The following is a 12,470-nucleotide window of genomic DNA, read 5'->3' on the forward strand; positions in this document are numbered from 1 at the left end:
GTTTTATTTTTTTATTTTTTTTAACTTAATTTCTCTTTAGTCAATTTATGAGAAATTTTGAAAAATTAAATATTCTCCGTGTATTTGAATTAAATAATAGAATTTTATTTATAGAACTAGTGACGGCGGATCAATCGAGGATTCACAAGAATTTAATAAAATAATGACTGAAAATTCAAGCCTTAATTAATTTCCTTTCAAATTTATTTATATTGTATGAGCTATAAAGTTGCATTATCAAATCATGTTGTATTATTAAATCATATTTGTAGGCATGTATAATCTTGTTATATAAACTGTATCAATAAATTTCATTAAATGTTTATCATATTTTAGGTGTGCTTGTTTGTCTATATAAATTGTGGTTGTAGATATTCATTTGATGAGCAGGATCTGAATCTTGTAGTTTTAATTTTGTTTACGAGAGTTGTCCAACCTCTCATACCTTAATCCACAATGTATTCATTGGTTATGAATAAGATTCGTAGAATTACCATGAAGCAAATGATTGAAGAGGGAAGCACTCGTTTGAAAAGAAAGTTTGGCTCTAAGTACTGATGGTAGCTTTAAAGAGAAGGCTAAATGTAATGAAATTTTATGATGTATTATGCATTTCTGGAGCGAAACGAAGATTGCTTATTGTTGCATACGCATGATGAAGTTATGAAAGTAAATCTATACATGGTCAACGATAATCTTAAAGATGTGGGGTCCATATATTTATAGCAGAGGTTCAGGGAACATTGTGGGCATTACAAAAAAATAAATAATAAAATACTTTGAACTCAAAAAAATACAATGTCAAAAGAGTGTAACATAAACCATTTTTTACCAAGAAAATGACAGATAACTAAACATAACAAAAATGCGTAGGTGAGATCTAAAAATAACGTATAAACTTAGAAAGAACTTTGCCTGACTTAAAATAAACACAAAAAATAACAATATTAACCGTAAAAAAATTAAATGAACATAAAAAAAAAACTAACCTCACCCTCGTTTTCACTAGATCTAGCCAAACGGTTGCCGAAACGAAGGAATGATGAAATGAGGAAAATAAGGCTTATTGGGTGATAAAAGGGATAGCACAAAGTTGCCCGTTAAAGGGGCTACTTTGGCGAGTCTATTTATTTGTTGATTAGCTCGCTACCCTTATTTTCTTATAAATAAGTGGTGATGAGGAACAATTTTAGACCTTGTCTTCGAATTTTGATTGATTATATGCTAGTTTGAGATTTATAGTTTTCTTAAGCATTCTATATGTTCTCTCTCTCTCTCTCTCTAGCCATATTCTCCGCTCTCCATTTCCACATAGGTTTCAACATGCACGCCCACTGGATCAGCCTACTAGTAAGGTCAGGTGCTATCAACGAACAAATATAGATCAAACAATTGTGAATTGAATTATTAATAAGATGTCCATCCCAAATATTTTTACATATTACATAAAATTTTCTTTTATAATCAAATTAGTATGTGTATAATATATATTTTTTATTTTATACTGATTATATAAATATCCATATAAAATAAATAAGATTCATGAAATTTTAGAGTTTTTAATTTTTATAAGTGTAGCATCAATCGATGCCATTACAAAGGAAATGTTGATTAAGTATAGCTTTGGGATAATTTTATAGAGTTAACAATACCATAACCATATATCTATAACCACTCAAAAAGAAATGAGTGTCTATTAAACCGAAACTAAACTTTAAAAAAGATAAGAACTGATGCACTATGCTATACCCACGAGACAAACTACCGTGGCTAACCGCCAGATACGCTCTCCACTACCTCCTATACTATTTTCGTTAGCTGCTATTTTCTTTTATAGTATTATTCTCTTACTAGAAGATATTACATATAAGAAATGATTAGAAATATCTGGACAGTTTTTTCATCTTTATCAATAGACAAACACCTGGAGCGTATCAGCTCGGTATTTCCCTGTTCCATTGCTTGCGATTTCTTCCTCCAGGCACCACACGGATCCTCAGCGGCATCATAATTGGTATCAGAGCCACCGTGGGCTGGACCGTTATGTGAAATCTTTTCCCAAAATAGGCAGGAAAGAGTATTTTATCATTTGGTGAGTTCCATCAAAGACTATAAGGATGAGGACCTATTTTAGATCGAGGACTTTCTCCCTAATTGTGCGAAAAAAGAATTTTTATCAAGTGAGCTCCATTAAAGCTAAGAGTAAAAAATAACAACATTAGAATATGATAATCTAAGCCAAGCTAAGGGTGGTTAGGTAGGGAGGGAAATTTTCTATAGTGTTCAAATAAGCAGAGATACTAATGGTTTCATGTATGGCGAAGAAGAATGAGGCAAAATCCTTACATATGATTCATGAAATGATTAAAGAGAAAGGAGAGAAATGAGCCAACTTTACTAGGGTGAGACTTAAAAGGATCAATTATGAGGATTATCTGGGTTCGAATGCTACAGAAAAGGAGATAATAAACCTTACCAGGGAGCATAAGCTATTTAAGAATGAAGGAATGTTTTCCATCAAATATGTGAGAGTCAAAGTTAATATTGAGACTCTACTGGGTATAGTATGATCTTTGTTGAGTTAGAGTCAAAATGCTTTGGGTTATGGTAAACCATGCCTTCTAGGGGTGTCAATTTCAAGTCACGGGTTCGGTTCGAACCCCAAATTGATCAGGCACTATTTGATTTCGGGTCAACCCGACCCATTTTTGCAACCGGGTCGATTTTCTGGACCTGAACCCGACCCGACCCGCGAACACGGTAACACCGGCATCGGCGTGTCGGCAGCAACAGTGGGTAGATGGTCGGCGGCAGCAGAAGCTGGCGGAACTCAAGCGGGAAGGCCGCGAAGCGAGCGGGACGCGATGTGAACGCTGGCAACTGTCCTCGAGACGCAACGACGCAACGCGACGCTGACAACTGGCCTCGGGATGTGACGGGGCAGCCGTGGCAAGCGGGCAGGCGGCCGTGGGGTAGCCGAGGAAGACGAGTTTCTGGGTCAACCCGAACCCGACATAATTTTTCAAACGGGTCGATTTTCCAGACCCGAACGCGACCCGCTTCATGTTCAGGTTAACCCAAACCCAAAATTTTTAGGTCGGGTCCAATATTGACACTCCTAATGCCTTCAATGTGGATGTTGGAATTTGGGTGGTTATGAGGCTAGGGGTAAGGGAAGTGGGGGGACTTGAAAATATCCATAGGAGTTTTTTCCCAAATAAGCAAGTTATTATTAAGCTAATCATTAGCTGACATGCCATTTAATACAATCCATATCATCAAGCAAATACATGCATTCATGGGCCGAACATAGGCCCATAAATAGTCGAGCTCATTAAAGAGTGCTAAATCTTCATGTGCCAAATGCCAAAGCAATTTCCATTCTACTATTGGACCTTTGAGTATAGCAGCTATTATATCCATGAAATTTTCTTAATCAAGTTTTTATTTTTTCTTCTTTTAAATATGGTGATAAACTTAATTATTATGTAATTCAAAATGAAATGAATTAATTATTATTTCTGAAAAAAGAAATATGGGGTTTAATAAATACTCTCACAAAATATTTAATTTATTTAATTTTTAATTTTTATTTGAATAAGCTAATCATGCCATGCAATTTCGAAATTTTTAATAGATAAATTGATTCAATAATTTTGAAAAAAAAAAAATCCACCAAATAAATGCTTTCAACAACAACAAGAACGACGACAAACTAGCCTTTGTCCCACTAACCAGGTCGACATCATGCGGTGGTGGAGTCATAAATTTTTCTAATAGGGGCACAAATTAGATTCTTTAAATATTCACTTAATTTTTTTTATTCATGCTTGAGACCGTAATTTATTTTGTATAAAAAAAGAGTTATAATGGGCTGAATAAAAGAATAAATATTATATAAAAATAAAAATGAAAAACAATTATATAAGTTTTTTCTATTGGGACTCTGCCCCCACAGGCCACCCATTAGTTTCACCACTAGCATCATGAATCTTTTTTCTCCTATTAAAATTCAAGTTCTCATTTAAATATAATAAGAAAATATCATTCAAATTCTCACTTATATCATTTTCACCAAATAAATGTTTTCAAATAAATTAATTTGATCAACTACAACAACAACAACAACAACATCAAGCCTTTATCCCACTACGTGGGGTCGGCTACATGAATCCTTTTTCTCCATTGTGTCCTATTAAAAGTCAAATTCTCGTTTAAATCTAATAAAGAATTTAAATCTAAGAGAGGGTGATCAACTAATTATCATAATTAAAATTTAATTAAAAATTGCAGAAAAGCATAAAATTGGTTTAACATTTCACGTTTCAGAAAATTACAACAAAAAAAAAAAAAAATCGAATTGTAAGGGGAAAAAAACATTCACTGATTTATTCATTAATTAATCCATCCAAGTAATATTAATTTATAAAGCTCAATGTTTCACCCTCTCTCTCTCTTTTTGCAAATCTCTTCACCAACAAAAATAAATAGTGAAAGCCAAAATTGCGATGGAAACTCATTGAACAAGGATGGGAGCTCTTAAGAGATGAAATGGGCGAGAGATCGTTGGGGAAGGCAAGGATGGGACGAGTGGCGTTGGAAAAAGATAGAGACGGAGCTCATTGGAGAAGATAATGAAAAGTCTGGCGGCATTAGGAGAAGTAGAGATGGGAGCTGAGCTGGAGAACGCATCGATGGGACTAGCAGCCGGAGCTCAGTGGATAATGCGACAATAACAACTGCGATGGGAGCTTATTAGAGAAGGCATTGACGAGAGCTCACTGAAAAGTGCATGGATGAGACCTGCGATGGTTGAAGAATAAGAGGAGTGTGTGAACTTGTGATGCAACAAAAACTTGATATAACAACAGTAATGATCGAGTCGGTTTGTGAGCCAGCGAGCTAAGCTAGGTAAGGCTTGAACTCGAGTCTTTGGCCTAAGCAAGTTAACGTTTCTAAATCCTAACTCTATCTTGCATGATCCACATAAACTTATAAACGCAACTTAAACAATTCTCTTTTTAATTTTGATCGTAACTCATAGTAGTTTCACATCACCGAGCTTGTGGCTCAATAAACTTGACTTGCAAGCTCCTTAACGACTCAAGTTTAAAGCAATTTGTGAGTCGACTCGGCTTACTTACACGCTCACTATCATAAATAGAGCTATTGTAGCACAATTTTTAACCTATCATGGCGGTTATACCCTCCACTAATTTCTTCGATGCAACCCCACTGTAATTGCAATGCATTGCAATTACATTCTACAGCAGTTTAAGGATCAGTAGAGTATATTTACAAAGTGCTAATTTTAGCAACGGTTTTAACCGCTACAAAATTGCAGATTTGTAGTGGTCATAAACCCCTCAAATAACTTCCAGGTAAACTAATATCCAAAATTGTGGCGGTTAAAACCGGTGCTAATTGCACCAATTAAAACCCCTTCTAATTGCAGCGGTAAAAACCGGTGCTAAATCAGGATTTTGACCGCGGCTCTAAAATTTCTCCTAAAATCTACTTCCAATTTTTTGGTAGTGGCTAAACAAAATACTTATGTAAACTGATATAAGGTCCAAAACTCATAGTTAAGCCTGAGGGCAGTTAAAATAATATTTTGGAAGGTTATTAATAGAGATGCCGATCTGATGTTATTTTATCAAATCACCCTTGCCTTTCCATGATAGTATAACAATAAATTGTAATGTGGTAAAAATGAATACCCTTGAATAAAACTAAAACTCTTTGACGACGACGACGACGACAACAACAACATCAAGCCTTTATCCCACTACGTGGGGTTGGCTACATGAATCATTTTTCTCCATTGTGTCCTATTAAAAGTCAAATTCTCATTTAAATCTAATAAAGAAAGGTGATTTGAATATAAGCATTATTGACTCCTTTCTTTTCAAGAACTCTCCATAGCACTTCTCTTGGAACTTTATCATATGCTTTTTCTAAATCAATAAATATCATATGTAGATCCTCCTTATTTTCCCTATATTTCTCCATCAAACCTCTTAATAAATGTATGGCTTCCATAGTCGACCTACCCGGCATGAATCCAAATTGATTTCGAGAAACATCAGACAATTGCCTACCTTATTTTGACACAAAGCAAAAACAATGAAGCCAAAAAGTAAAAAGCTAATCTTGGCAAGCCCATGACTTGCTCAATAGCACTAAGGCTTCACCTGGAACCGTTTTCTTATTAGTTTCTAGTACAAAAATATGTTGAAAGCAACGGAAAATCAGTGTCTAAAAGCTATCCCAAACAAAGGCTATGTCAAGTGTAAAAAGCTATCCCAACCATTTGATGGTGGTGGTAATGATGTCGGTGGTAGTGATTCCGCCGCTCGCGCCAACAATCCCCACAGCATATTTCACGACATTGGTTGCACTTTAAGCATTTTTCTTTATACGTTTGCTTGCAGCAGGAAGCCACAGGCATTCTCGGTCCCCTATTTTTCAGTTTTGCTAACCTTCTTGATGATCTCCTCCTTTTTGTTAGCAAGCATTTCGTCAAACAGCTGTGTACATTAGCAATCTTGTGTACAAATGAAGAGAAAAGAGTGTGGTTTTGGGTTAATTGCTTGCCTGAGCTTGGCCAAACAGCCTGGCCTGCTTTGTAAGTATTCCTAAAGCGATCAACCATTTTTATATTTGTTTTGCTTCTTAATTATGCTTTCCATTTCTTGATTCTTGTGATTGCAAATATGATAGATGAAGACGAGAGAAGGTGATGTAGGGAGAAAACATTGAAGGGGAGAGATCAAAGAGCTAAACAGCTCAAACATAAAAAACAGTGAAAATACTGTTGTATTTCAAAAATAGATTTCATGCATCTTCTTCCTACCACCATTCTATTTATAATAATCTAATAAAAATTCCTATAACTTTCTAGAAACAAGTAACAAACTAAATTAGCTATGCATAAGAAATATTTTATCTAAGATGCTCTGCATCATTCTCCTCCAATATGAAGAACATAGAGCACAGGGCGGAGTCAGGGGAGACGTCGAAGAGGAAGTGCTGGAGCGTGAGCGAAATCTCAATCGTGTGAGGTGGGAGCGTGGTTGGTCGAGCGGAAGGAGTCAAATGGGAGAATCGTGCTAGGACGCGGGTAGCGTGTCTGTACACACTATTGGCCTATTTTTTTAATTATTTTTAGATCAATTTAAGCAAATAAATTTTAATTTTTGGATTTCATTAAATTCAAACTAGTTTAGAGCTTGGGCATTATTGTTTGCCCAAAACTTACTCTTAAATTTTTTAGTATTTTAATGTATTATAAGTTGTAATTTCCTTAAACCGAGCTAATTCAATGAGGGGGTTCCAATCAAAGATTTCGGCCTGTGAAGATTTTTCCTAAATTATGTTTTAGGATGCCAAAAAAAAAATCCATAAGAATGTCTTAACTCAATTAAGATGAACTTAAGAGCCATTAGATTTGTATTGAGATTATTGCTTACGAGCCATATGAGATTGTTTGGTTTTCTAAAACAAGAATGCAAGGAATTACAAATGCAAGAGATTTCAAATTTTAGATGTTTGGTTTGAAGAAAAAAAAATACAATATAAACTCATCTATCTCTATGTGTTTGATGTGCCAGTCGATTTTTTGGTTAATAACAAGAAGCATTACAAAAAATTGCTGAAGCTTTCCTTACATTTTGCAACCCCCAGCTAAACTAAATTAGATTCAATTTATACTTAGCTTGAAACAACTAGACTTGCATTGTATATTTATCTTTGAGTTGAATTACTATTGAATAATTCGAGCTCAATTCAAATTTAACTATTGCTTAGAGCTAGAAGATTCGTCGCAATAAAGAAAAAATTTTTCTTCCTAACTTTAAATAAAGATATAACACACACAAAGATAAGTGAGAAGAATGCAAGAAAAACCGAAAAGTTAAAAAAATTATCTAGCCCATTCCAATTTAAACAATTCCCTATATCCTTGAAGTTACAAAAATCTACTATTTCCCACAATTGAAGAAGATAAGTGTATAAAGTTAGAAGCATGTGTTTTACCTCCTATAATTGTAGTATAGATTATAAAAAAAATTTTAAATGAATAATGATGACAATTAAACAATGTCAGTCGGGCAATAATTGTTAGGTAACAGTTGTTAAATGATGATGATCATAAGAAGGGAATAAGACAACCACAATTAGATGATTATGTTACAATTCATAGGATTTGAGAAAGGTAAAAATACCTTGTAATTATTATACAAAATTATCCCTATTTATAGATCTATACAAGATGCCTTAATAAAGAAATAAATAACTTCTAACTGATACATAATTGCCTCAATATAATCCTTCCTAATTCAGCTATCCAAATATAGAAGGATATTGGCGTGATCCAGGTGAGCCTCCCACGGATTCTCATCCTGACCGTGGGATCAAATACTAAGGGATGACTGAGATTTTGACACTCCCCCTCAAGTTCGAGACCAGCTTGCAACTACTCGCTAATAGATAGAGCTGCATTGATTATGGATAGGATATCAACCACCAGAGAAAGCCGGCAATGAAGGCCGATGATGGAAAACTATCCTCAAAATTCCAAAAATTAAGGCCGGTTGTAGGAACTTATATTCCTCATAATTCCAGCAATAAAGGCCGGTAGTGGGAACCCTTATTTCTCGGAATTCCAGCAATGAAGGCCGGTGGTGGTAGTAACTTTGTATTCCTCAGAAATTCAGCAATGAAGGCTTCTCGGAGAAAATTTCCCTTGTCGGCAATAATGGTCGATGATAAAGATTTTCTCTACTTTTTTTTTCACTAAAAAAGTTTTTTTTTTTTTTTTTTAAATCGAACCGGTCAAGCCTTAAAAAAAAGACTCGGATTGGAGTAGGGCACGGGTTGCGGTTCCACCCCGCAAGTCGCAGGCGTGGATCGTCTAGGATTTGCGATCGGAAGGGGTTATCGAGCGGGCTGCTTCGCTCCTTCGTCGACTTTCCCTTTCTGTTGGATCGGGTACGACGCTCGTTCGGCTTAGATTGGAAGTTCCGATCGAGTCGCTCGTTCCGTAGGTTCCGTTGGGTATTTGGCTTCGTCGGCACCGTTCCATCCTTTCTTTATATTCGCGAGGCTTCGCGGTCGCACCTTCCGCAGACTGAGCTTTGCCAACAACGGCTGGAGCGGAGCTCTCGGCAGAGTCTGGTTCCGCCTGACTCAGATCGGAAGAAGGATGGCTGAGTCTCCCAAGTCGACCGAGTGCGAGCCATAGTTGACGACGGAACCAGGCTTCGTGGTCGCACCTTCCGCAGACGGAAAGATCGGAAGACTCGCACGCGTGAGGGCTCTCTTGAGTTCCGTCCCGCTAGCTTCTCCACAGCGGAATACTGCGTCTAGTCGGTCAGGCTTCGTCCCACGTCTTCTGTCGGCAAGGTTCGGCCCGGAAGGGCTCCGTCTGCGTCGTCTTCTTCAGCACGGCTCCGTCTGGCTTATCCCAGTGAGACAGGAAGATCGAAGGACAAGCGGATTCTTTTTGTCTTCTGATGTCCGAGAGAACTTCTCCCGAGCAGCTTCTACCTGAGCTCGACCGATAGATACGGCTAGTGTGGTTGAGAGTCGAGTGACCCTTCTTGCGTCGAGGCTTCAGGTTCGTCTTCCGTTAGGCTCGGCAAGACCTCTTCACGCAAGCAACTTTCGATTTACTTCGTTTTTTTTTTCCTTCAGTGATCTTTCTTCCACTGCAATGAAGGCTGTTGGCTCTGATACCATGTTACAATTCATAGGATTTGAGAAAGGTAAAAATACCTTCTATTTATTATACAAAATTATCCCTATTTATAGATCTATACAAGATGCCTTAATAAAGAAATAAATAACTTCTAATTGATACATAATTGCCTCAATATAATCCTTCCTAATTCAGCTATCCAAATATAGAAGGCTATTGGCGTGATCCAGGTGAGCCTCCCACGGATTCTCATCTGACCGTGGGATCAAATACTAAGGGATGACTGAGATTTTGACATATTATAATCAGATGATAGTGAATTGACTAAAATGGCTAAGTAACAGTGGCCTACTAGTGACGATTGTTGGGAATGGTAGTCGATGAGTATTAGGAGTTGTATTCCGATAAATTCAACACAAATTTGGCAACACTTCATTGGACAACCTATATCAAATGTTTTGATCTATTTAGTCAATATTTAAATGCCTTAAAGACTTCAAAATCAATTGATATTATGCTCATTGTATTCATCTTATTGAACCACTCGATTTGACTATAACTACACAAGATTTGAAGACTATTTGATACTTAAATAAAAATCCATAAATTTTTAAACGTATTTCAAGTGCTTGATTGTAATTCATTTGGAATTCTATCAGATCACTTTTGGTATTATCAAGCTTATCTTGTCAAACTATTCAATTCAACTATAACATCACCAAGATGGTCTCCCAAAATCACTCCAACTCCAGCCATGTTATCACTAAAATCCCATCAATCTTAACTTTAATAATGCCCAAATTAAAACCAATAAATTATATTCCCCTTATGAGCAAACCCTAAAAACTAAAAACCTGTAACCAAGATTTCTGGCAGGATCAATACAAACCCAAATATACTTGTGAGAAGTAAGATGAATATCACATAATTGTTTCAATTTGCAAGTACCTCTATTAATAAGTCTTACATGATTCATCTTAATTCATTGATGCTTCACCTCATTACGTTATTTCCATAAAAGTCAATAATTGAAAATCAGAACTAGGAATTTGAAAACTTCTAAAAATTATGACCAAACTTCAGAAGTAATAGGACAATTAATAAACATGTAACTTAGAGATTCAATAATGATAACAATACTGACATTTAGAAACTATATAAATAGCCTTACTTTGCAATAAGGAATCCAAAGGAATAAATGCTTCATAACACGCCAACAAGATTGAATATGACACAAATATTTTCACTCCAAATAAATTTTAAAAGTGGATGAACATGAGTAATGAATTTTATATCAAACCAAACATCAATAGAAACAAAGCATCACACAGGCGGTTTATTGAAAAGAATGACAACATTTTGAAGAATATCAAATAAAATATTTCATATTTTGTAAAGAAGAAGAAAACACATCAACTTAACCACATTCCAAGAAAAATCTATGTTAAACTCTTGAACTTTAATATCTTCAATGATTAATAGACAATGGTAAACAGTGATGGTATAAATCAAATCTCTATAAAAAATGTTCCTAAGCAATAATAAAAAGATCAAATAATAAAGGATCCCCTAACCTAATCCCTTTGCCTAATATCATGATATAAATAAACATCAAATCTTTATCAATTGAAGGCAATGCAATTCTGGGAATACAATCATAAAAAAAAAATTGTAAAATTTTATAAATTAAAACTTGAAAAGGAATTAAAATCAACAATTTGAACAATTCCATCCTCTTTTCCACATGTTTTTGCAACATCAAAAGTTCACCAAATCGCAAATTTAGCAATTAATTGTAGCAAAATAAGAAAGGTCGATAAAAAACAGTAAAGAAACAAAAAATAAGGGGAAGTCGCTCAACAATCTGTACAGAGATTAAATTCATATAAAACATAAAATATGAAGATGATATGTAGGACATTTCGATCACTACAATAAAAAAGATGAATTACCGTCTAAAGGAGAAGTAAAGTATTGCATAATCTGACCGAAATCGAAACTTCGAGGAAGATTGTGTTTGATCGGTAGGTTTTCGGCAGCTGGAAAACAAAAAAAACAGAAGAAAAATAAATTCCAAAACTCAGAAAATGAAAGAAAGGGTGCGTAAAGGTTAGTCTGATTCAGATCTAGGGTTTGTCGCATGAAAAATTGTAGAAATTGGCAAAAAAATTTGGACCATTTCTCGATTTATGCGTGTCATCCTTGCGCAGGGGCCATGCTAATCTTCTCTGTATCGTTCCAATTTTATCGGATGTCTCCGAAGAGACAACTGAGTGCAGCGGGCAACCATTTAAGAAGAAACGCAATTGCTACAGTACAGCCAATGTGGGACTATAGGCAGATATCATCTTATTTTGATGAGAATTTATTTTTGAGATTGAAGTAATTTTTATTATCTTATTTTGACTTCTCAATTTTTGAAGTATTTATTATGTTACCAGACATTAAGAATGAATTTAATAAAGTTTGGTCTTACTATTCATGGAATTATTTTCATATATTAAGAAATTTTATCTTCAAATGATTTAAATGATTAGAATTTGATGGTATTGAGTTAAATTTGGACATATCGGTCACAACTCAACACAGTTAATTTTTATTTTAATTTTTAGAGAATTAATTTCTTATTTTTAAGTATGACCATTGCATTGTTGGTCTGTAATTTGATAAAATAATAATTATTATTATTAATGATATGGAGAGATGAAGTCGGCCGGGGTTGGCATTGGTGTTCGTAATGTGCATAGGCCTTATAAAAATTATGTGTGCT

General features: G+C 35.2%; 1 non-coding gene across 1 annotated transcript; it reads right to left on the reverse strand.

Moving 5' to 3' along the window:
• Positions 1 to 11,864: 11,864 nt before the first annotated feature.
• LOC114579669 lies at positions 11,865 to 11,967 on the reverse strand. Its single transcript, XR_003700761.1, has one exon. It is a non-coding gene; the product is annotated as a U6 spliceosomal RNA (small nuclear RNA).
• Positions 11,968 to 12,470: the final 503 nt, after the last annotated feature.

This window comes from Dendrobium catenatum, unplaced genomic scaffold (genome assembly GCF_001605985.2).
Source record: "Dendrobium catenatum unplaced genomic scaffold, ASM160598v2 fragScaff_scaffold_54, whole genome shotgun sequence".
In the NCBI taxonomy this organism is placed as follows: Eukaryota; Viridiplantae; Streptophyta; class Magnoliopsida; order Asparagales; family Orchidaceae; genus Dendrobium; species Dendrobium catenatum.